We start from the raw sequence: 16,572 nt of genomic DNA on the forward strand, positions 1-16,572 counted from the left end.
AAGAAAGGAAACTTGTCCTTTAAGCACCCTCCCTAACTACCAACCCATTTCTTAGAGCCATATGATATCCAAATTTACTGAAAAAACTGCCTACACACTCTGCCTCCACCTCCTCATCTTTCCTTTACTTTTCAATCTTCTCCATCCTGGCTCCATCCCCATATCTTCATTGATGCTGATCTTTATGTCATTGAAGCCAATAAAATCTGTTCTGTCCTCATCTTATTAGACAACTCAGCAAAATACAACATGACATCCAGGTCCTTCTCAGATCCCTCTTTGGCCGTGGCTTCTGTATCTGTTCTCCTGGTTGTTTTCCTACCACACTGGTCACTCCTTTCATTCTTCTTTGGTGCTCTCTCTAACGATTGTTGTGCTTCAGGACTTGGCTCTTACCTTTCCTTTGGCCGAACTCTCTTATTATGTGATCTCATCCATTTCCATGACTTTATATTTTTCTGTTGTATCATGACTCCCTTGAGCTTCAGATTCATGTCTAACAACTTATTTGAATGCATTTCACCACTGACTCAGTTTAGGAAGCATCACAAGTTGGCCTCATTTTGCATTCCACCCCATGCACTACAGGTGTGGGAGTCTTCCCTTCCACATCACCATTTCCCCACTCAATATCTAGGGCTTTCTCAAGTATTGTGAGTCACTAGAATATTTCAAAATGATTTGTCTATTTGTCCATATGGGGTAAATCAGAGAAGGATCAAACAAAATCTGAAGCACTAACAGGATCTCTCCTGCTGAGCAGTGGCTGGGAGCAGTACCAGGGACTATTGAAGAGATACCTTTATTAGACATTGATGAAAAGAACAATATGCATAATCTCTGGGCACAAGGGATGGACAGTGATTGCATAAATGTAGGCCAGGGCACTCATCAGATGATGACGTTCACATGGTTCCTACAAGACTTACAATGCTCTTCACTGTGGCCCTTTGATGAGCTAATCCCCGTTTCTGTCCATGTGGCCCATCTAGGTCTAGTCCTCTTGACCCATATCCCAACCCTTCTACTCTCATCACTTCCATCTCTTTGTTCCTTTTTATCTCCAGGGATCTCTTCTTTTCTGGCTACTGGGTAAGGCATGGTGCAGCAAAGGCCTGATCTCCCTAATTATATCTCTCACATTTTATCTATGCTAGGAATCCTCTATGTTCTAAAAAGACCCAAAGCCAGGAAGTCTCCTTCTTTTCTCTGGATTTTACAATCAGGGCCTTACCTTGATTCAGTTGCATACAGAATGGTGTGGCTGATGAATAGGGGTTGGAGAAAGGATAAAAGTAAGCATCAGGTAATAAACTATTATCCTACTAAGATAGGATAGGATAGCTTAGGTTGCTATAACAAAATACCATAAGCCCAGTGGCTTAAACAGCAGAAATTTATTTTCTCATAGTTTGAATTTGTTCACTTCTCCATCTCTACGATCCATACATTAGTGCATGCCTGGAATAATTACCTGGACCCCATCACCTGGACTGCTAGCCTCCTTAAATAATGTCCCTACTTCCAATTTTTCCACCTTATTATTCAGTCCCCACAGCATGAATGATTTCATTAAAATGTCAATCAGATTATTACATGCACCTGAATAAAACTTTCAGTGACTCTTACTGCACTTAAAATATGATCTAATTGCCTTACTTTAGCCTATAAGACTCTGGTAAAATTTTTGGATGTTATAAGAAAGATGTTTGGGTGTTATAGGGTTTCAAATGGGGGAAGAAATGCTTAGACCTACTTTGTGAGACATGGCAATTTGGAAGCAGTAGAGACAATAGATAGAAAGATTAAGCTGGTGACAAGAAGAGATATATACAATCTACTGATATAATCAAGGGTGAAATTATAAAAGTTGAAAGTAAGATAGTAAATATTGACAAGAGGAAATATATTAAGGAGTATTTATGAGATATAGAAAAAGAGAAGCCATGCTGAACTGATATAAGCGCAGCAGAGAGACAATAAGGGAACAAGCTCCTGCCAGGCTTCTGAATCTTGTGCCTGAATGGAAGGCAGTATCATTCACTTATCATTAGTAATTTAGGAGAAAAAGAGACTTGTGGAAGAGTTAACCAAAACGTTATTATAGAAGCCCTTTCAGGGTAGGTTATCATATTTCGTTGCTTGGAGAAGCACATACTATATGCCTTGCACAGTTGACATTGCTGAATGCCTGTTGTATGAAAAAGTCAGTAAAAGAAATCATGGCACTGACACTTTTTAATGCTACAGTAATTCATCAAATTAAAAATTGAGGACTCCCTCTTGCAAGAGCACCAGAATCACAAATAACTGCTGAACAATCATCGACAGGGAGACACTGGAACTCACCAAAAAAGATACCCCACATCCAAAGACAGGGGAAGCGGCAATGAGATGGTAGGAGGGGCGCAATCACAATAAAATCAAATCTTATAACTGCTGGGTCGGTGACTTACAAACTGGAGAACAATTATACCACAGAAATCCCCCCACTGGAGTGAAGGTTCTGAGCCCCACATCAGGCTTCCCAACCTAGGGGTCCAGCAATGGGAGGAGGAATTCCCAGAGAATCAGACTTTGAAGGCTACTGGGATTTAATTGCAGGACTTCAACAAAACTGGGGGAAACAGAGACTCCACTCTTGGAGGGCACACACAAAGTACTGTGCACAACAGGACACGGGAAGGAGCAGTGACCTCACAGGAGACTGAACTAGACCTACCTGCTAGTGTCAGAGGGTCTCCTGCAGAGGCAGGGGGTGGTTGTGGTTCAGCACGGGGACAAGGACACTGACAGCAGAAGTTCTGGGAAGTACTCCTTGGCGTGAGCCCTCCCGGAGTCCACCATTAGGCTCACCAAAGAGCCTGTAGTTTGCAGTGTTGGGTCGCCTCAGGCCAAACAACCAAGAGAGAGGGAACTCAGCCCCACCCATCAGCAGACAAGCAGATTAAAGTTTTACTGAGCTCTGGCCACCAGAGCAAACACCCAGCTCTACCAACCACCAGTCCCTCCCATCAGGAAGCTTGCACAACCCTCTTAGAGAGCCTCATCCTTCAGAGGGCAGACAGCAGAAACAGAAAGAACTACAATCCTGCAGCCTGTGGAAAGAAAACCACATTCACAGAAAGATAGACAAAAGGAAAAGGCAGAGGACTATGTACCAGATGAAGGAACAAGATAAAACCCCAGAAAACCAACAAAATGAAGTGGAGATAGGCAGCCTTCCAGAAAAAGAATTCAGAATAGTGATAGTGAAGATGATCCAGGACCTCAGAAAAAGAATGGAGGCAAAGATCGAGAAGATGCAAGAAATGTTTAACAAAGGTCTAGAAGAATTCAAGAACAAACACCTAGAAGAATTAAAGAACAAACACACAGAGATGAACAATACAATAACTGAAATGAAAAATACACTAGAAGGAATAAATACCAGAATAATTGAGGCAGAAGAATGGTTAAGTGACCTGGAAGACAGAATGGTGGAATTCACTGCTGGGGAACAGAATAAAGAAAAAAGAATGAAAAGAAATGAAGACAGCCTAAGAAACCTTTGGGACAACATTAAACACACCAACATTCACATTATAGGGGTGCCAGAAGGAGAAGAGACAGAGAAAGGACCTGAGAAAATATTTGAAGAGATAATAGTCGAAAACTTCTCTAACACGGGAAAGGAAGTAGCCACCCAAGTCCAGGAAGTGCAGAGAGTCCCACACAGGATAAGCCCAAGGAGAAACACACCGAGACACATAGTAATCAAACTGGCAAAAATTAAAGACAAAGAAAAATTATTGAAAATTGGGTCATTTGTAGAGATGTGGATGGACCTAGAGACTGTCATACAGAGTGAAGTAAGTCAGAAAGAAGAACAGATGTCATATATTAACGCATATATGTGGAATCTAGAAAAATCGTACAGATGAACTGGTTTGCAAGGCAGAAATAGAGACACAGATTTAGAGAACAAACATATAGACACCAAGGGGGGAACGTGGGGGGTGCTGGGGTGATGGTGGTGGGATGAATTGGGAGATTGGAATTGAGATATATACACTAATATGTATAAAATTGATAACTAATAAGAATCTGCTGTATAAAGAAATAAAATAAAATTCAAAAAAAATTGAGATGAAAACATGAAGATCAAAACATCTCTTTAGAACTGGATCTTTTCCTTAAAGACGGAAATACCTACAGATATGGCTGGGCTTGCCATTTTGCTTATATTCCAGTATCAGCTGTTGAGTATCAGCACAAACCAATGACTGAAGATCTTCTTTTATGTGAATGCTTGGCAACAACAGAAATGGTGCCGAAATATTCAAAGGATTGAATATCTTCTTTTGAATCATATGATTTCTTTTGAAACAACTGTGTTGATATTTGTTCTGATGATGCAAAAGCATTTGGTGAGTTAAACTGCTGGCACAGATAAAAGCCATGGCTCCAAACCATGTTAATAGTCATCAAATTCTCTGCCGTTATATATTGGCCAAAAAAAAAAAAAAATTGCCGGTTTTATTTAAGAATGTCTTTGAAAAAGCAGTAAAAAATATTTTTTTTTTTAGTTAAGTCTTAACCCTTGAGTACATTTTTTATTATTTGGTGTGATAAAATAGCAAGTATGTATAAAGCACTTCTACTGCAAACTGAAGTGTAATGTTTGTCAAGGGGAAGAGCACTCATGCAGTTGTTTCAGTTGTAAGCTGAAATGGTTGCTTTTTTTCATGGAACACTATTTTTGCTTGAAAGAATGACTGACAGACAAAATTAGTTATTTAGACTTGGGTGTTTGGTAGATATTTTATCAAAATACGTCAAATGATATTTAAAAGTAAATATGAATTTTTAAAAATTATATAATGAAATGTTTCAACACTTAGAAGATCTGCACAACTCAGTGAACTGACACTCTCTAAATAATCAGTAAGGATACTACAAAATGGCACATGGATGAATGATCCACTTCAAGTACAAGAGGGACCAATGGATTTTAATGTCACAGAGTACAAAAAGTTAATTGGCATTGCATCTAACCTTTAAGAAGCTACCACTTGTTGAGTTTTGGTGTACTAATAAAGAAGAATTTCCAGAATTATCTGCAAAGATTACTGAAATACCATTCCTTTTCCAAAAAGTTCCTTCAGGTTTTTCTGTAAAATGTTACAGAGAAACCCGAAGGAACTTTTTGGCCAACCCAATATACGTGTGGTTGAATTTTCTCTATACACTTCACAAGCAACATATGGCAACAGATTCCATATAGAAACAGATATGATGATTCACCTGTCTCCCTGTAAGTCAGACATAAAAGAGATTTGCAAAAATATAAAACAATGCTATTTTTCTCACTTTTTTGTTTAGAAGAAAATCAATTTATTTTCATTAAAAATGTTATTTATGGTAACATGTAAGGTACTTATTTTTATTTTAAAAATTAACAAATAAATATTGTTTTTAAAAAGAACAAATGGGAATTTTTCTTACTTAGCATCCAGCATTCAGCACTGTCACAGCTAGTCCCATAATCTCAAACATCCACCCTTGTCATTTAAACTGTTCAGGCTCCAGGGAAATGCTTCTTCACGTCTCTTGACTTACCTTTTTGACCCAAAAGGCAACTCCTCTGAATGCCTTGAAAATATGTGCTTTGTGCAACTGTCAGTATTGGTGGTGGACACAGATTTGAAATAGAGGGAGGATCTGAACAGCAAGAGTGCTTAGGGGTAAAAGAAAAGACAAATTAATTAGCTTGTCAAATCCTTCCTCTCAGCACTAACATAGTAGAGTCTTACATATTAAAATATGGTGTCCTACCAATACTCAGTATCCATTTCTTCCTTCTCTTCATATTCCATTTTATTGTTTCAGAAGTAATCACAAATTTTTATGGTTATTGTAGCCATTGTACATGCTTGCTGACCATTTAGCCATATGAAAACAGCCGTAGTAAATAATTTATATTATTCTTAAATTCTTATATAATTATAGACATAAGTGAAGGATGATACTGAGTTTACATTATTGTATGGATGCAGACATTGCTTTAAAAGAAGGGTGAAGATCAGTGAAGCAGTAGTAATTTGATAAAATATTTATTTGATGAAATTAAAAATATCTTATAACATTTCTGTGATTACAAGTATTTATGATCCATTTTAATATTAAAGGAGGGCCTGAGTTTCCACTGACCCATCATCTGTCCCTAGCCTACAAAAGAAAGACAGAGTTCACTTAGAGCAGGGGTCCCCAACCCCCGGCCGAGGACCCGTAGGAACTGGGCCGCACAGCAGGAGGTGAACGGCTGGCCAGCAAGTGAGTGGAGCTTCCTCTGCTGCTCCCCATCGCTCCCTACTGCTCTCATTACCACCTGAACCATCCCCACCACCGCCCCACCACCACCCCCCGTCTGTGGAAAAATTGTCTTCCACGAAACCCGTCCCTGGTGCCAAAAAGTTGGGGACCACTGGCTTGGAGAGCAAAGATGTGGTAACGGATTTTTTTCTTGAGAGAGCATTAGTAGTGTACTGTGTGTTCCTTCTATCCTGCTGTCGGGGAGAAGTGATAGGGAGCATTCTCCTCAGTTCAAACTAACCAAGGGAGGCTTCAAGATATGTCCCATTTGGTGGTGAGTGGGGCATAAGGACTGATATCTGACTCTTGCCTATCAAACCTAAGAGCTGGATCAAACAGCCTGGCAGCAGAGCAACAAGAGACCATAGTGAGAGTGAAGTGCGTTTATAGTAGGGGAGGGGAAAAGTGGATGTTTCCCCAAACTGATGTGGATCCCACAAACATAGCTGGCCTGAGGTTGTCTTAAAAGGGAACCCACCCTGTAGGGCCTATAGGAGAGAAGGGACCCTAACAGAAAAAATGGGTTGCCATAAACCAGGAGCTGAGGGAGAAATCAATAGTGGCGTCCAGAGGATGCATTTCCAGTATCAAGGGAAATGATGTCAGAGTTCCCCAGCAGGCAAATCCTGGAGGAACCCACAATTGTCCGTCATGAGAGGAAGGACATGAACCTCTGCATCTAGTATAAATCAACACCAGATTTCAAATGCACCAACCAAGAGAGTAGGGTGGGAGATAAAGCCAAGACAAGAACTATTTGTCAAGAACTGTTTGTCAAAATGAGTTTAACAGGGGGCTTCCCTGGTGGTGCAGTGGTTGAGAGTCCGCCTGCCGATGCAGGGGACGTGGGTTCGTGCCCTGGTCCGGGAAGATTCCACATGCCGCGAAGCGGCTGGGCCCGTGAGCCATGGCCGCTGAGCCTGCGCGTCCGGAGCCTGCACTCCGCAACGGGAGAGGCCGCAACAGTGAGAGGCCCGCATACCGCAAAAAAGAAAAAAAAAAAAAGGCCTTAGGATCAGAGGAGCCAGTGGTTTACATCCCAGTCTGAGGGCCAGAGAAGATGAGGTGTCCCAACTCAAGCAGATAGGCAGGAAGCAAAAAATGTGAATTCTTCCTTCCTCTGCTTTTCGTTCTATTCAGGTCCTCAGTGGTTTGGATGTTGCCCATCCACACTGGGGAGGGCAGTATATTTTACTGAGTCTACCAATTCAAACGCTAATGACATCCAGAAACACCCTCATAGACACACCTGGAAATAACTTAGGCATGCCATGGCCAGTCAAGTCGGCACATAAAACTTACCATCACACTCTATGCTCCCACTAGCTGCTATGTGAGTTCAACTTCTCTGATTTTCTTCCCTGGACCTTTGACGCCTGCTTGAGATCAGTTTTAAACATGATTTTCCACTTGGTGTTTGAATCCTTATATATAACATTTGATAATTGCCCTCTGGTTTCACACAGCAGGACATGGCTAACAGGCACTCAATTTTTCTTTCATTTTGTTCTTCCTCCTTTTCTTCCTTCCTTCCTTTTCCCACTCCTTCCATTTCTCTCTTTTCTCCCTTCCCCTTTTCTTATTTTCTTTGTCCGCCACTCTTTATCCCTCTCTCCCTCCTTCTCTAGCTACTTTCCTTCCCTCTCAAATAATTTTTCATGCACTTAAGTATTCAGAGCGCTACTTTTGGTACTTAGGACCCAATGACCAACAAGACAGATATCAGGCTTTAAGAAACCTACACTCAAACAATAAATAAGTAATTTCAAAATTAATGATTTGGCTCTAAACGTAAGTACTATAAAGAAGCAAAGAACGTAATGAAAGAACATGATAGGATTCTTGAGACAATCTTGACGGGGGGGCCGTCTTTATGGAGTGAGTGATATAGAAATTAATATCTGAACAATGCATTCATGCAAATTAACCAGGTGAACTCTAATGGAAATGGTTGTTCAGGCAGAGGGAGTAACATGCTAATATCCTAAGAAGACAGACTATGGGAGCATTTGGAACTGAGATTCAGTGTGGCCGGGGTTCATTAGAGAAAGGAGATTGCTGAGAGTTGAGGCTTCAAAGGGTGGTAGGAGCTAAACAATGCAGTGCCTTGTAGGTGATGATAAAGCATCTGAAGGGAATTAAGTGGAGAGGGATTAAGAAGTACTTTGGCTGCGTAGGACTGAATGACCAGGCCTGACCATTAGTGGAAGGAGGAAAAGAAATGAAAGGATGAAACTCCCAATTAAAATGAAACTTTGAGATAATCTATAATCTGTGCTTACTCATTTCATACCCATTAGTGAATAATAGTTTTAAATCTTTCAAATTGAACACAACTGTGTTTTGTTTGTTTTTACTCTTACCTAGAGTATGCTCTGCCTCTATTCTTGACATATGAATCCCTGCCTGTGTTCTGAATTGAATTCAGAAGCCTCCTTTAACTGATGCATTTTTGGACTTCACATAAAAGAAAAGGAGGATCAAGAGAATGCTGCAGTACTGTTTGTAGTTCTCTGTTTATAAGAACATATAGCAATCAATGTTTGTACCCCATGGAAGTATGGTTTCAATTTTGTCCTTGAAATCGGAGAAGAGATGTGTTGCCAGCACATATTTATTCCTGCAAAGCATCTTCTTATTTCTAGCATGTACAGACGTCCTATGAAGTTTTGCTTTCGACTTTTTCAAGTTTAGTTTCATTTTGGTGTGATGAACACCTGATAAATGACAGCATTTGTTACGATGAGAATATCAGCTGGAATGCTGTGCCAACAGAGATGGTGGATAGATACCAATTGTGATGAGTCTACTGCAAATATCAGCTGCTGAGTTATTTATTGAGATTTTATTTGAACATACTGGCTGACTTTCAAAACTGAACTTTGCACTGATTAGAGTCAAAGCAAGGGGCCAAGATTTTGAGGCTGAGTGTTTAGAACTTGTTGCGTTTTGAACTGCGTAGCTTATAACCAGCTTATTGAATTATACAGCAGAAAAAGATGATTAATAATTATAACTTTGAAAATTCCTTATAAATGTGACACACTCATTTACCGAAAGTTTAAAGTCTTGAAGTTTACTTATGACCAACAATGTAACCTATAGTCCTTTGTTGGAATTCGTGTTCATACTTTTATTTTTCATCGAGCATTTGTGGAGAAACAATAGTATACAATCCAGCATTGCTACAAAGAACACTAAAATTTGAAATATATTATTTTGGTGAATTCACTCTGGGATACAATTGTTCTATCATGAAAAATAGGTTAAGGTCATCAAAGTTGGCCTTGATATTTGGGTTTCTTCTAACTACTATTGTATTCAATCCTACTGTTTCTCTTGTATCAACAACACATTTTATTATTGTTCCACTTTATTCAGCTACAGTACCCATACATTTGGAAGTCCCAGAAAAAAATTCCCATATGGCAATTTGATACCGAGAACTCAGGTTCTCGATATCAAATTCACTGTGTGGAAAACATTTAGAAAAGCTTAGAATCTGAGTGGCTGTGAAGGCTTTGTTAAGCTTATCCACCACAGTATTTCTTACTATTTCTCCAAAGGTTATGATGTTCATATTGCTGCACAACTGAGGACTGATCTTCAGTTAAGGTTAAAGAAATGTCTCCTCAAATCTGAATTCTGTTCTCATTACTCCACTGAAGTTGTTTTCATAGTTCATCAATAATAGTCTAATTGTAAAACCCATTGAATTTCATAATTTTTAGTAGCATTTGTCAGTGTTGACCACTTTCCTGTCCACTCCTTACCTTTTTCCTGCTTCTGTTCTCTCCTATAGAAAATGGGGTTGTTGTTAGATTTAAATAAGTTAATATACGTAGAAATCTTAAAGTAGTATCTAGCACATAGTAAGCACATAATACCTTTTAGCTGTTATCGTTGTTTTATTATTACTTGACTTCCTATCATGCCTGTGTTTCCCTGGAAGCAGAGCTGATATGAAGGCAGTTTATTGTGAAATGATCCCAGGGAAGGAGTGAGGAACCAGAGGAATAAAACAAAAATGAGGAAAAGCTAACACAAAGATATATTATCAGGTTGGCCACCTCTATGGGAGCTTAGGTAATACATTTTGAAACTGACTACATTTGTTCATTGTCTTTCATACCTTAATGGTCAAGATATCTCCATGAACATTAACTTCCTTACACTTTTGGGTAGAGAAATTGTTAGTGCCAATCTGGTTTAGTGTGTCAGAGTAAGCAAGAAATTATAGGACCAGAGCACAGGCTGAAGTGAGGAGCTTTCAGGTTGCAACTTGAAAAGCTGGTCAAAGACTGCAGAGCTGGTCACTGCTGCAGTGGCTGTAGTAAGAGGCGTGACCAAGAGTATTTTAGGTGATGTTCAAGAGGTGTCCAATACACACATTCTCCTTGGTTTTCTCTTATCTCCTTGGTTACCCTTCCTCGCCCTCTTCACATTATAGATTCCTTATTTTGTAATGTTTTTATAAAAACCAAATTTTGCAATACAATTCACAAAAAATCAAATATACCTATTTGAAGTATACAGTTGGTTGGTTTTGACAAATGCTTACACATCTATGTAACCACCATTCTAATTGAAGTCATAAAACACATCAGCTCTCCCCCAAATTCTCTCTTGCCCCTTTGTAATCAATATCCCAGCCCTACCTCCAGGCTATCGCTGATGAATAAAGATGTTGAGCATTGTTTTGTGTACATATTGGTGATTATTTTCTTCTGTGAAATATTTGTGCAAATATTGTGTCCACTTTTACTTCAGTTATTTGTTTTCTTATTACTGAGTTGTAAGGGGTCTTTATGTATTCTGGATATAAGTCCTTTGAATTTTTCCTATTGTGGCTTGCCTTTTTATTTATTTTTAGCAATGTTTTTCAAAGAGCAGAAGTTTAAAATTTCAATAAAATCTGATTTGTCAATCTTTTATCTTATGATTCTCCTTTTTGTGTACAATCTAAGAAGTCTTTGCCTAGCCCAATAGAGCAAATGTTTCTCCTCTTTTCTCCTAAGAATTACATAGTTTTAGCTCTTATAATAGGCCTATGAAGCATTGCCAGTTAATTTATATATGGTGTGAGGTAAGAGTCAAGACTCCCTTATTTACTGTTTTTTTAATATGGCTATTCCATTGTTCCAGTACTATATTTTGAAAAGATTACACTTTCTGCATTGAATTGCCTTGGAATCCTTGCAAAAAAATCAATTGACCATAAAATGTGGATTTATTTCTAGATTCTTTATTCTGTTTCATTGGTCTATATGTCTAATCTTACGTCAACACCACACTGTCTGTATTACTGGAGTTTTATAGTAAGTATAGAAGTCAGGTAGAATAAATCTTTTAACTTTCTTGGTCCTTTAAAAAAATGTTTTGGCTCCACTAGTTTAGCTCCTTTATGTTGTCAGAATTAGTTTGTTGATTTTTACAAAAAGCTGGCTGGTATTTTGGTTGAGATTGCATTGAATCTATAGACCAATTTGGGCAGATTTGACATTTTAACAGTAGTAAGTCTTCCTGTCAATAAATATGGTATGCCCATCCATTTCCTTCATGTTTCTTTAATTTCTCTCAGCAGTGTTTTATAATTTTCAGGTACAGGTCTTTTATATATTTTGCTAACCTTATCCTAGCTATTTTATGGTTATGCTACTATTATAAATGATATTTTATAATTTTGAATTTCCATTTTTTTGATAGCATATACTCATACAATTGATTTTACATATTCTGATTTTGTTTCATAGGACTTATATCCTATAGCCTTACTAAATTCACTTATTCTCATAGTTTTCTTTGTTGATTCCTTATAAATTTCTACATACTCAGTTATTTCATTTGTGAATCAAGACAATTTTGCCTCTTCCTTTTATATTTGTATTCTTTAAATTTCTTTTTCTTGCCTTATTTCCCTAAGACTTTTAGTACAGTATTTATTAGAAGGAGTAAGATTGGGCACCCTTGGTTTGTTCCTGATCTTGGGGTGGGGGAGAATTGAGTTTTTCACCATTAAGTTTATATTAACTATAAGATTTTTTTCGACTGTCTTTATCTGGTGAAGGAATTTTCCTTTTAGCTCTAGCTTATTGAGAGTTGTATCATTAATGGGTGTTAAATTTTGTCACAAATTCAACTGCAGTTTATAGGCAATGCCCAATTTCAATCCTGGCTTTCCCTTTTGTTTTTAAATAAAATAGTTACTTAATAGTTATATTATTTAGATATTAAAAAGTACTAGGTACTCCGATTCTTCATCTGCCCAGTTCCCACTCTTTCTCCATAGATAGATACTTTTATTAATTTCCAATATAAGCTTTCTGAGTTTCTAAAATGTATATTCTAATTTTGCTCAACCTTTTAAACACATAGCAGTCTATAAAGTGGTTTTGCACATTGCTTTTTTTCACTTAATAGATCTTGGAAAGCTTTCCTTATCTAGTCCTGCTAGGGACTGAATGTTGTGCCCCCTGTTTCATATGTTGAAGCTCTAACTCCCAATGTGATGATATTTGGAGGTGGAGCCTTTGGGGGTAATTAGGTTTAGATGAGGTTATGAGGGTGGAGCTTCCATAATGGATAGTGTCCTAGTAAGAAGCGGAAAGACCAGAGGTCACTGTCTCTCTCCACCTTGTGAAGATACAGCTAAAAGATGGCTGTCTACAGGCCAGGAAAAGGGCTGTCACCAAGAACTGAATCTACTGGCACCTTGCTCTTGGACTTCCCAGCTTCCAAAACTGTGAGAAATAAATGTCTATTGTTTAAGCCATCCAGTCTGTGGATTTTGTTATAGCAGCCCAAGTTGGCTAAGACAGTGCATAGAGAGATTCCTTACTATTTCTTATAGCTACTAGTATTCTACTGTATGCATACAGAAAATGAGTGCCCTTTGATGGAAATGTGGTTTGTTTCCAATCTTTTGTTGTTTCAGGAACACCGCAGTGGATAACCATGTATATATGTCAATTCCTATAATTAGTAGCCCAGTTAAAAGGGTACAAACACTTGTAATTTTGATAGTACAAATTTGTATTAACTTTTAATTTTTCATTACCATGAAATGATGAGACTTTTGTTTGGATGTGTTATGAGAAAGCTCTGTCCTACTCTTGTCTAGATTCCACCCTTCATTTATCATCCTGCCTCCAAGTCATGTACTCTTTCTCTTTTAGTTTCAACAATGTGTCTCAGGCTAGACAATGTCAGAATGATTACATTATTTTATCATGATTTTATAGTTACTGTAAAGAATTCATAATCCCTTGATCTGCTATTGCTTGGAGTTCAATATCAGTCACATTTAATTGCATTTTTATGACTAAAGCTACTATTGTTCCCAGATTGCTACAGAAAATATATGTGCAAAATTACAACATAAAAAGAGTTTTACTCTTCTCCAACACTCAAGTTGGAAAGTATCTGCTATGAGATTTAACCTTTCTTTGCACTGCTCTCTCTCTTTGCATGATTTCTCTCTGTCCTTGAGAAAAGGGTTATGTAGATTCACTTGGAGTAGAGGAAGGAAGAAGACTTACAAGTTCAGTACTATTTAGTTGATTTCCCACATTTTGAAAAAGGAATTGACTCTATCTTTTTCTGTCAAAAACAATCTCTTTGGCTGTAGAATCAAAGTATGTTTTATTGACCTGTTTATGTACGCTGGGTGAAGATCACACCTACTTTTGTTGTCTTTATAATAAAAAGGAATGATGATGGGAACTTTAACAAGTGCAGTAGATTGGAGCTTCAAATATTACTTGCCTATGTGAAGGGCTGACTCTGGATTTACTTATATTAAAATAAATGCTGGCTTCATTTTCTTTTACTCCCTCTGGAAAAGAACGAGAAATGGTTATGCTGGAAACAACACTACAGATGACCAGTAAATCCAAACAAATAACAAACTTTGATAATATTTTATTCTGCATTCTCGAAGTTTATGGTAATTGGCCCTTTTCATTCCATTCCTATCTTTTCTGTCTTTGGATGCACCTCTGAAGAGAGTACAAAAGGCAGAAGGGGAAATATATGACAGAAGAATAGAATTCACTGACAGAAATTAAATGTGTGATGCAATCTCTTGAAGGAACAGTATGCAAAGCATTCTTGGGTAACTTTAACTTGAGCAAATAACAATGCCATAGAAATTTAAATAATTAATAATATTTAAAGAAATGCTATAGGAATGTAAAGCATCAAAGTAGCTCAGACCCTATGATAGATTTAAATTTCTCTCAAATATTTTTGGATGTTGGTGTGAGGGAGCAGGAAGACAATTAGGGCTGGAGACTCAGTAGAGCAATACATTCCCTCCTACTGCATTTAGTTAAAATGAATGTGTTCTATTCATTTATTACAATCTTGTAATGAAACATACTTGATTTGAATCCTTTTTATATCCCTTTTGTGCTAATAAAAGTTGATTGGTTAGCTGACTTGAAAGAAATACTGGTTAAGAGCAGTGGCTTTGGAACTAGAGCCTGAATTTGAATTTTGACTTCCCTTATTAACTAATCAGTTGTCTCACATATTCTCCAGTTTCTCAGGTGCACAATTTCCTCATTGGTGAAACAGAAATAAAAATACCACCTTTATAAGGTTATTGTAATGATTAAATGAGATAATATATGTTAAACATTCAACACACTTTCCTGGCAAATAATAAGCACTTAATGAATGTTAATGAAAATGAAAGGAACAAAAATTATTTTTGATCCCAGTATAGGTACACTAATTGAATATGAGGAAATATGCTTAGAGATAATTACTTTAACTAAAACAGTAGAATACATGGCAAAACTTTATATATATACACACAGAAACACGTATACAATTATGCATATATACAAAGTAGTGGAGAAAAAATGCTTTTGGTAGCATGAAATGAATACAGTTAATCCATTTATATATGTTTTGCAATTACTGATTGTAATATTTGTATCTGTCTCTATATTAGCACATTCCAGAAGGATAAGCAATATTTCTAGCTATGCATAATCAGAAAAATACATCTGCATGTACTTTTAGAATCCATTGGGGTGCCTGGTTCCCTGTGGTATAATGCTGTGTGTACAGCTTAGGCTAGAAATCTTTCAGGGATAGCATCATAACACATCCCGTGATTTAATTCATTTTCTGGCTGGCATCGTTCCCAGTGGAGCAGGATAGACACATGCACTAACATGGCTATTGAAACAGGTTAAGATGAATCATCTGAAAATTTATTAAGGCTAGGATTAGTGAGGACAGCCTAATAATTTTCATTTAAGTGTTTTGTAACATCACGATATTAGACTGTCTGTTCAAGAACATACCACCTGCAAATTCTATTTCTTTTTTAAATCCAAAAAGTTTAACTTTGGAGTAGATGATAGAGAGCTAAAAGGAAGCAGGGAAAACTAAAAACTTACAAAGAATAAGTTTTAAATGAGATGACTGAAATTATCCAGAGAATAATTTTTATCATCAGTAAATATACTTTTCACCCTTTCCTCTTGATTCACATAAGTTTAATAAAGAGAGTTTAAAAAATGTGTGCTGGCCTGCATTTTATTATGTAATAACGTTTGCATGGTACCGCTTTTCTGTTTCTCACTTCATCAGAACTGTTTCTCATTTGGTTGGACCTCCTCAGCTGTGACAGTGTCGGAAAAAAGCATCTGTAGTTGTGCAATCATCTACTGAAAGCTGTTCTGTTTCCATGTAGCTATACATCTCTTTGAGACCAAATGGGAGATGCTTAATGTTAATAAATAGGCAGTTTCTGCATAAATAAACACCAGGCCCTGCAATCCACAGACTTAATTATTTTTTTTTCTGTGCCAAGCCAAATGGACTCATAAAACAAGTGATAAAGCTGTAAATTGTGTACTTAGTTACAAATGTATTCAGAATAAATATGGTTTCTATTTGTAAATACAAATATCATAGTGCTATGGGATTCAAACTTAATCCATTACAATAGAGAAAAATACAAATATATGACCCTTGTGCATAAAGTACATTCCTAGCAAAGTACTGCAGCAATGGATAATACGTTTGTCTTTGTTTTAGATGCCAAAAATGTGGTTCAAAGTTCTGGAGATATGACCAACTCACCTCCTTTCTGGCCTCTTGCTGTCCCCCCACAAACTTCAATATTTAATCTGATCAAATGGGAACATTACATGGTGATTTTCATACAAGTTGCATATATTTGCACATATTTAAGAATAT

This window comes from Grampus griseus (assembly GCF_964374135.1).
Source record: "Grampus griseus genome assembly, chromosome: 13".
Classification (NCBI taxonomy): Eukaryota; Metazoa; Chordata; class Mammalia; order Artiodactyla; family Delphinidae; genus Grampus; species Grampus griseus.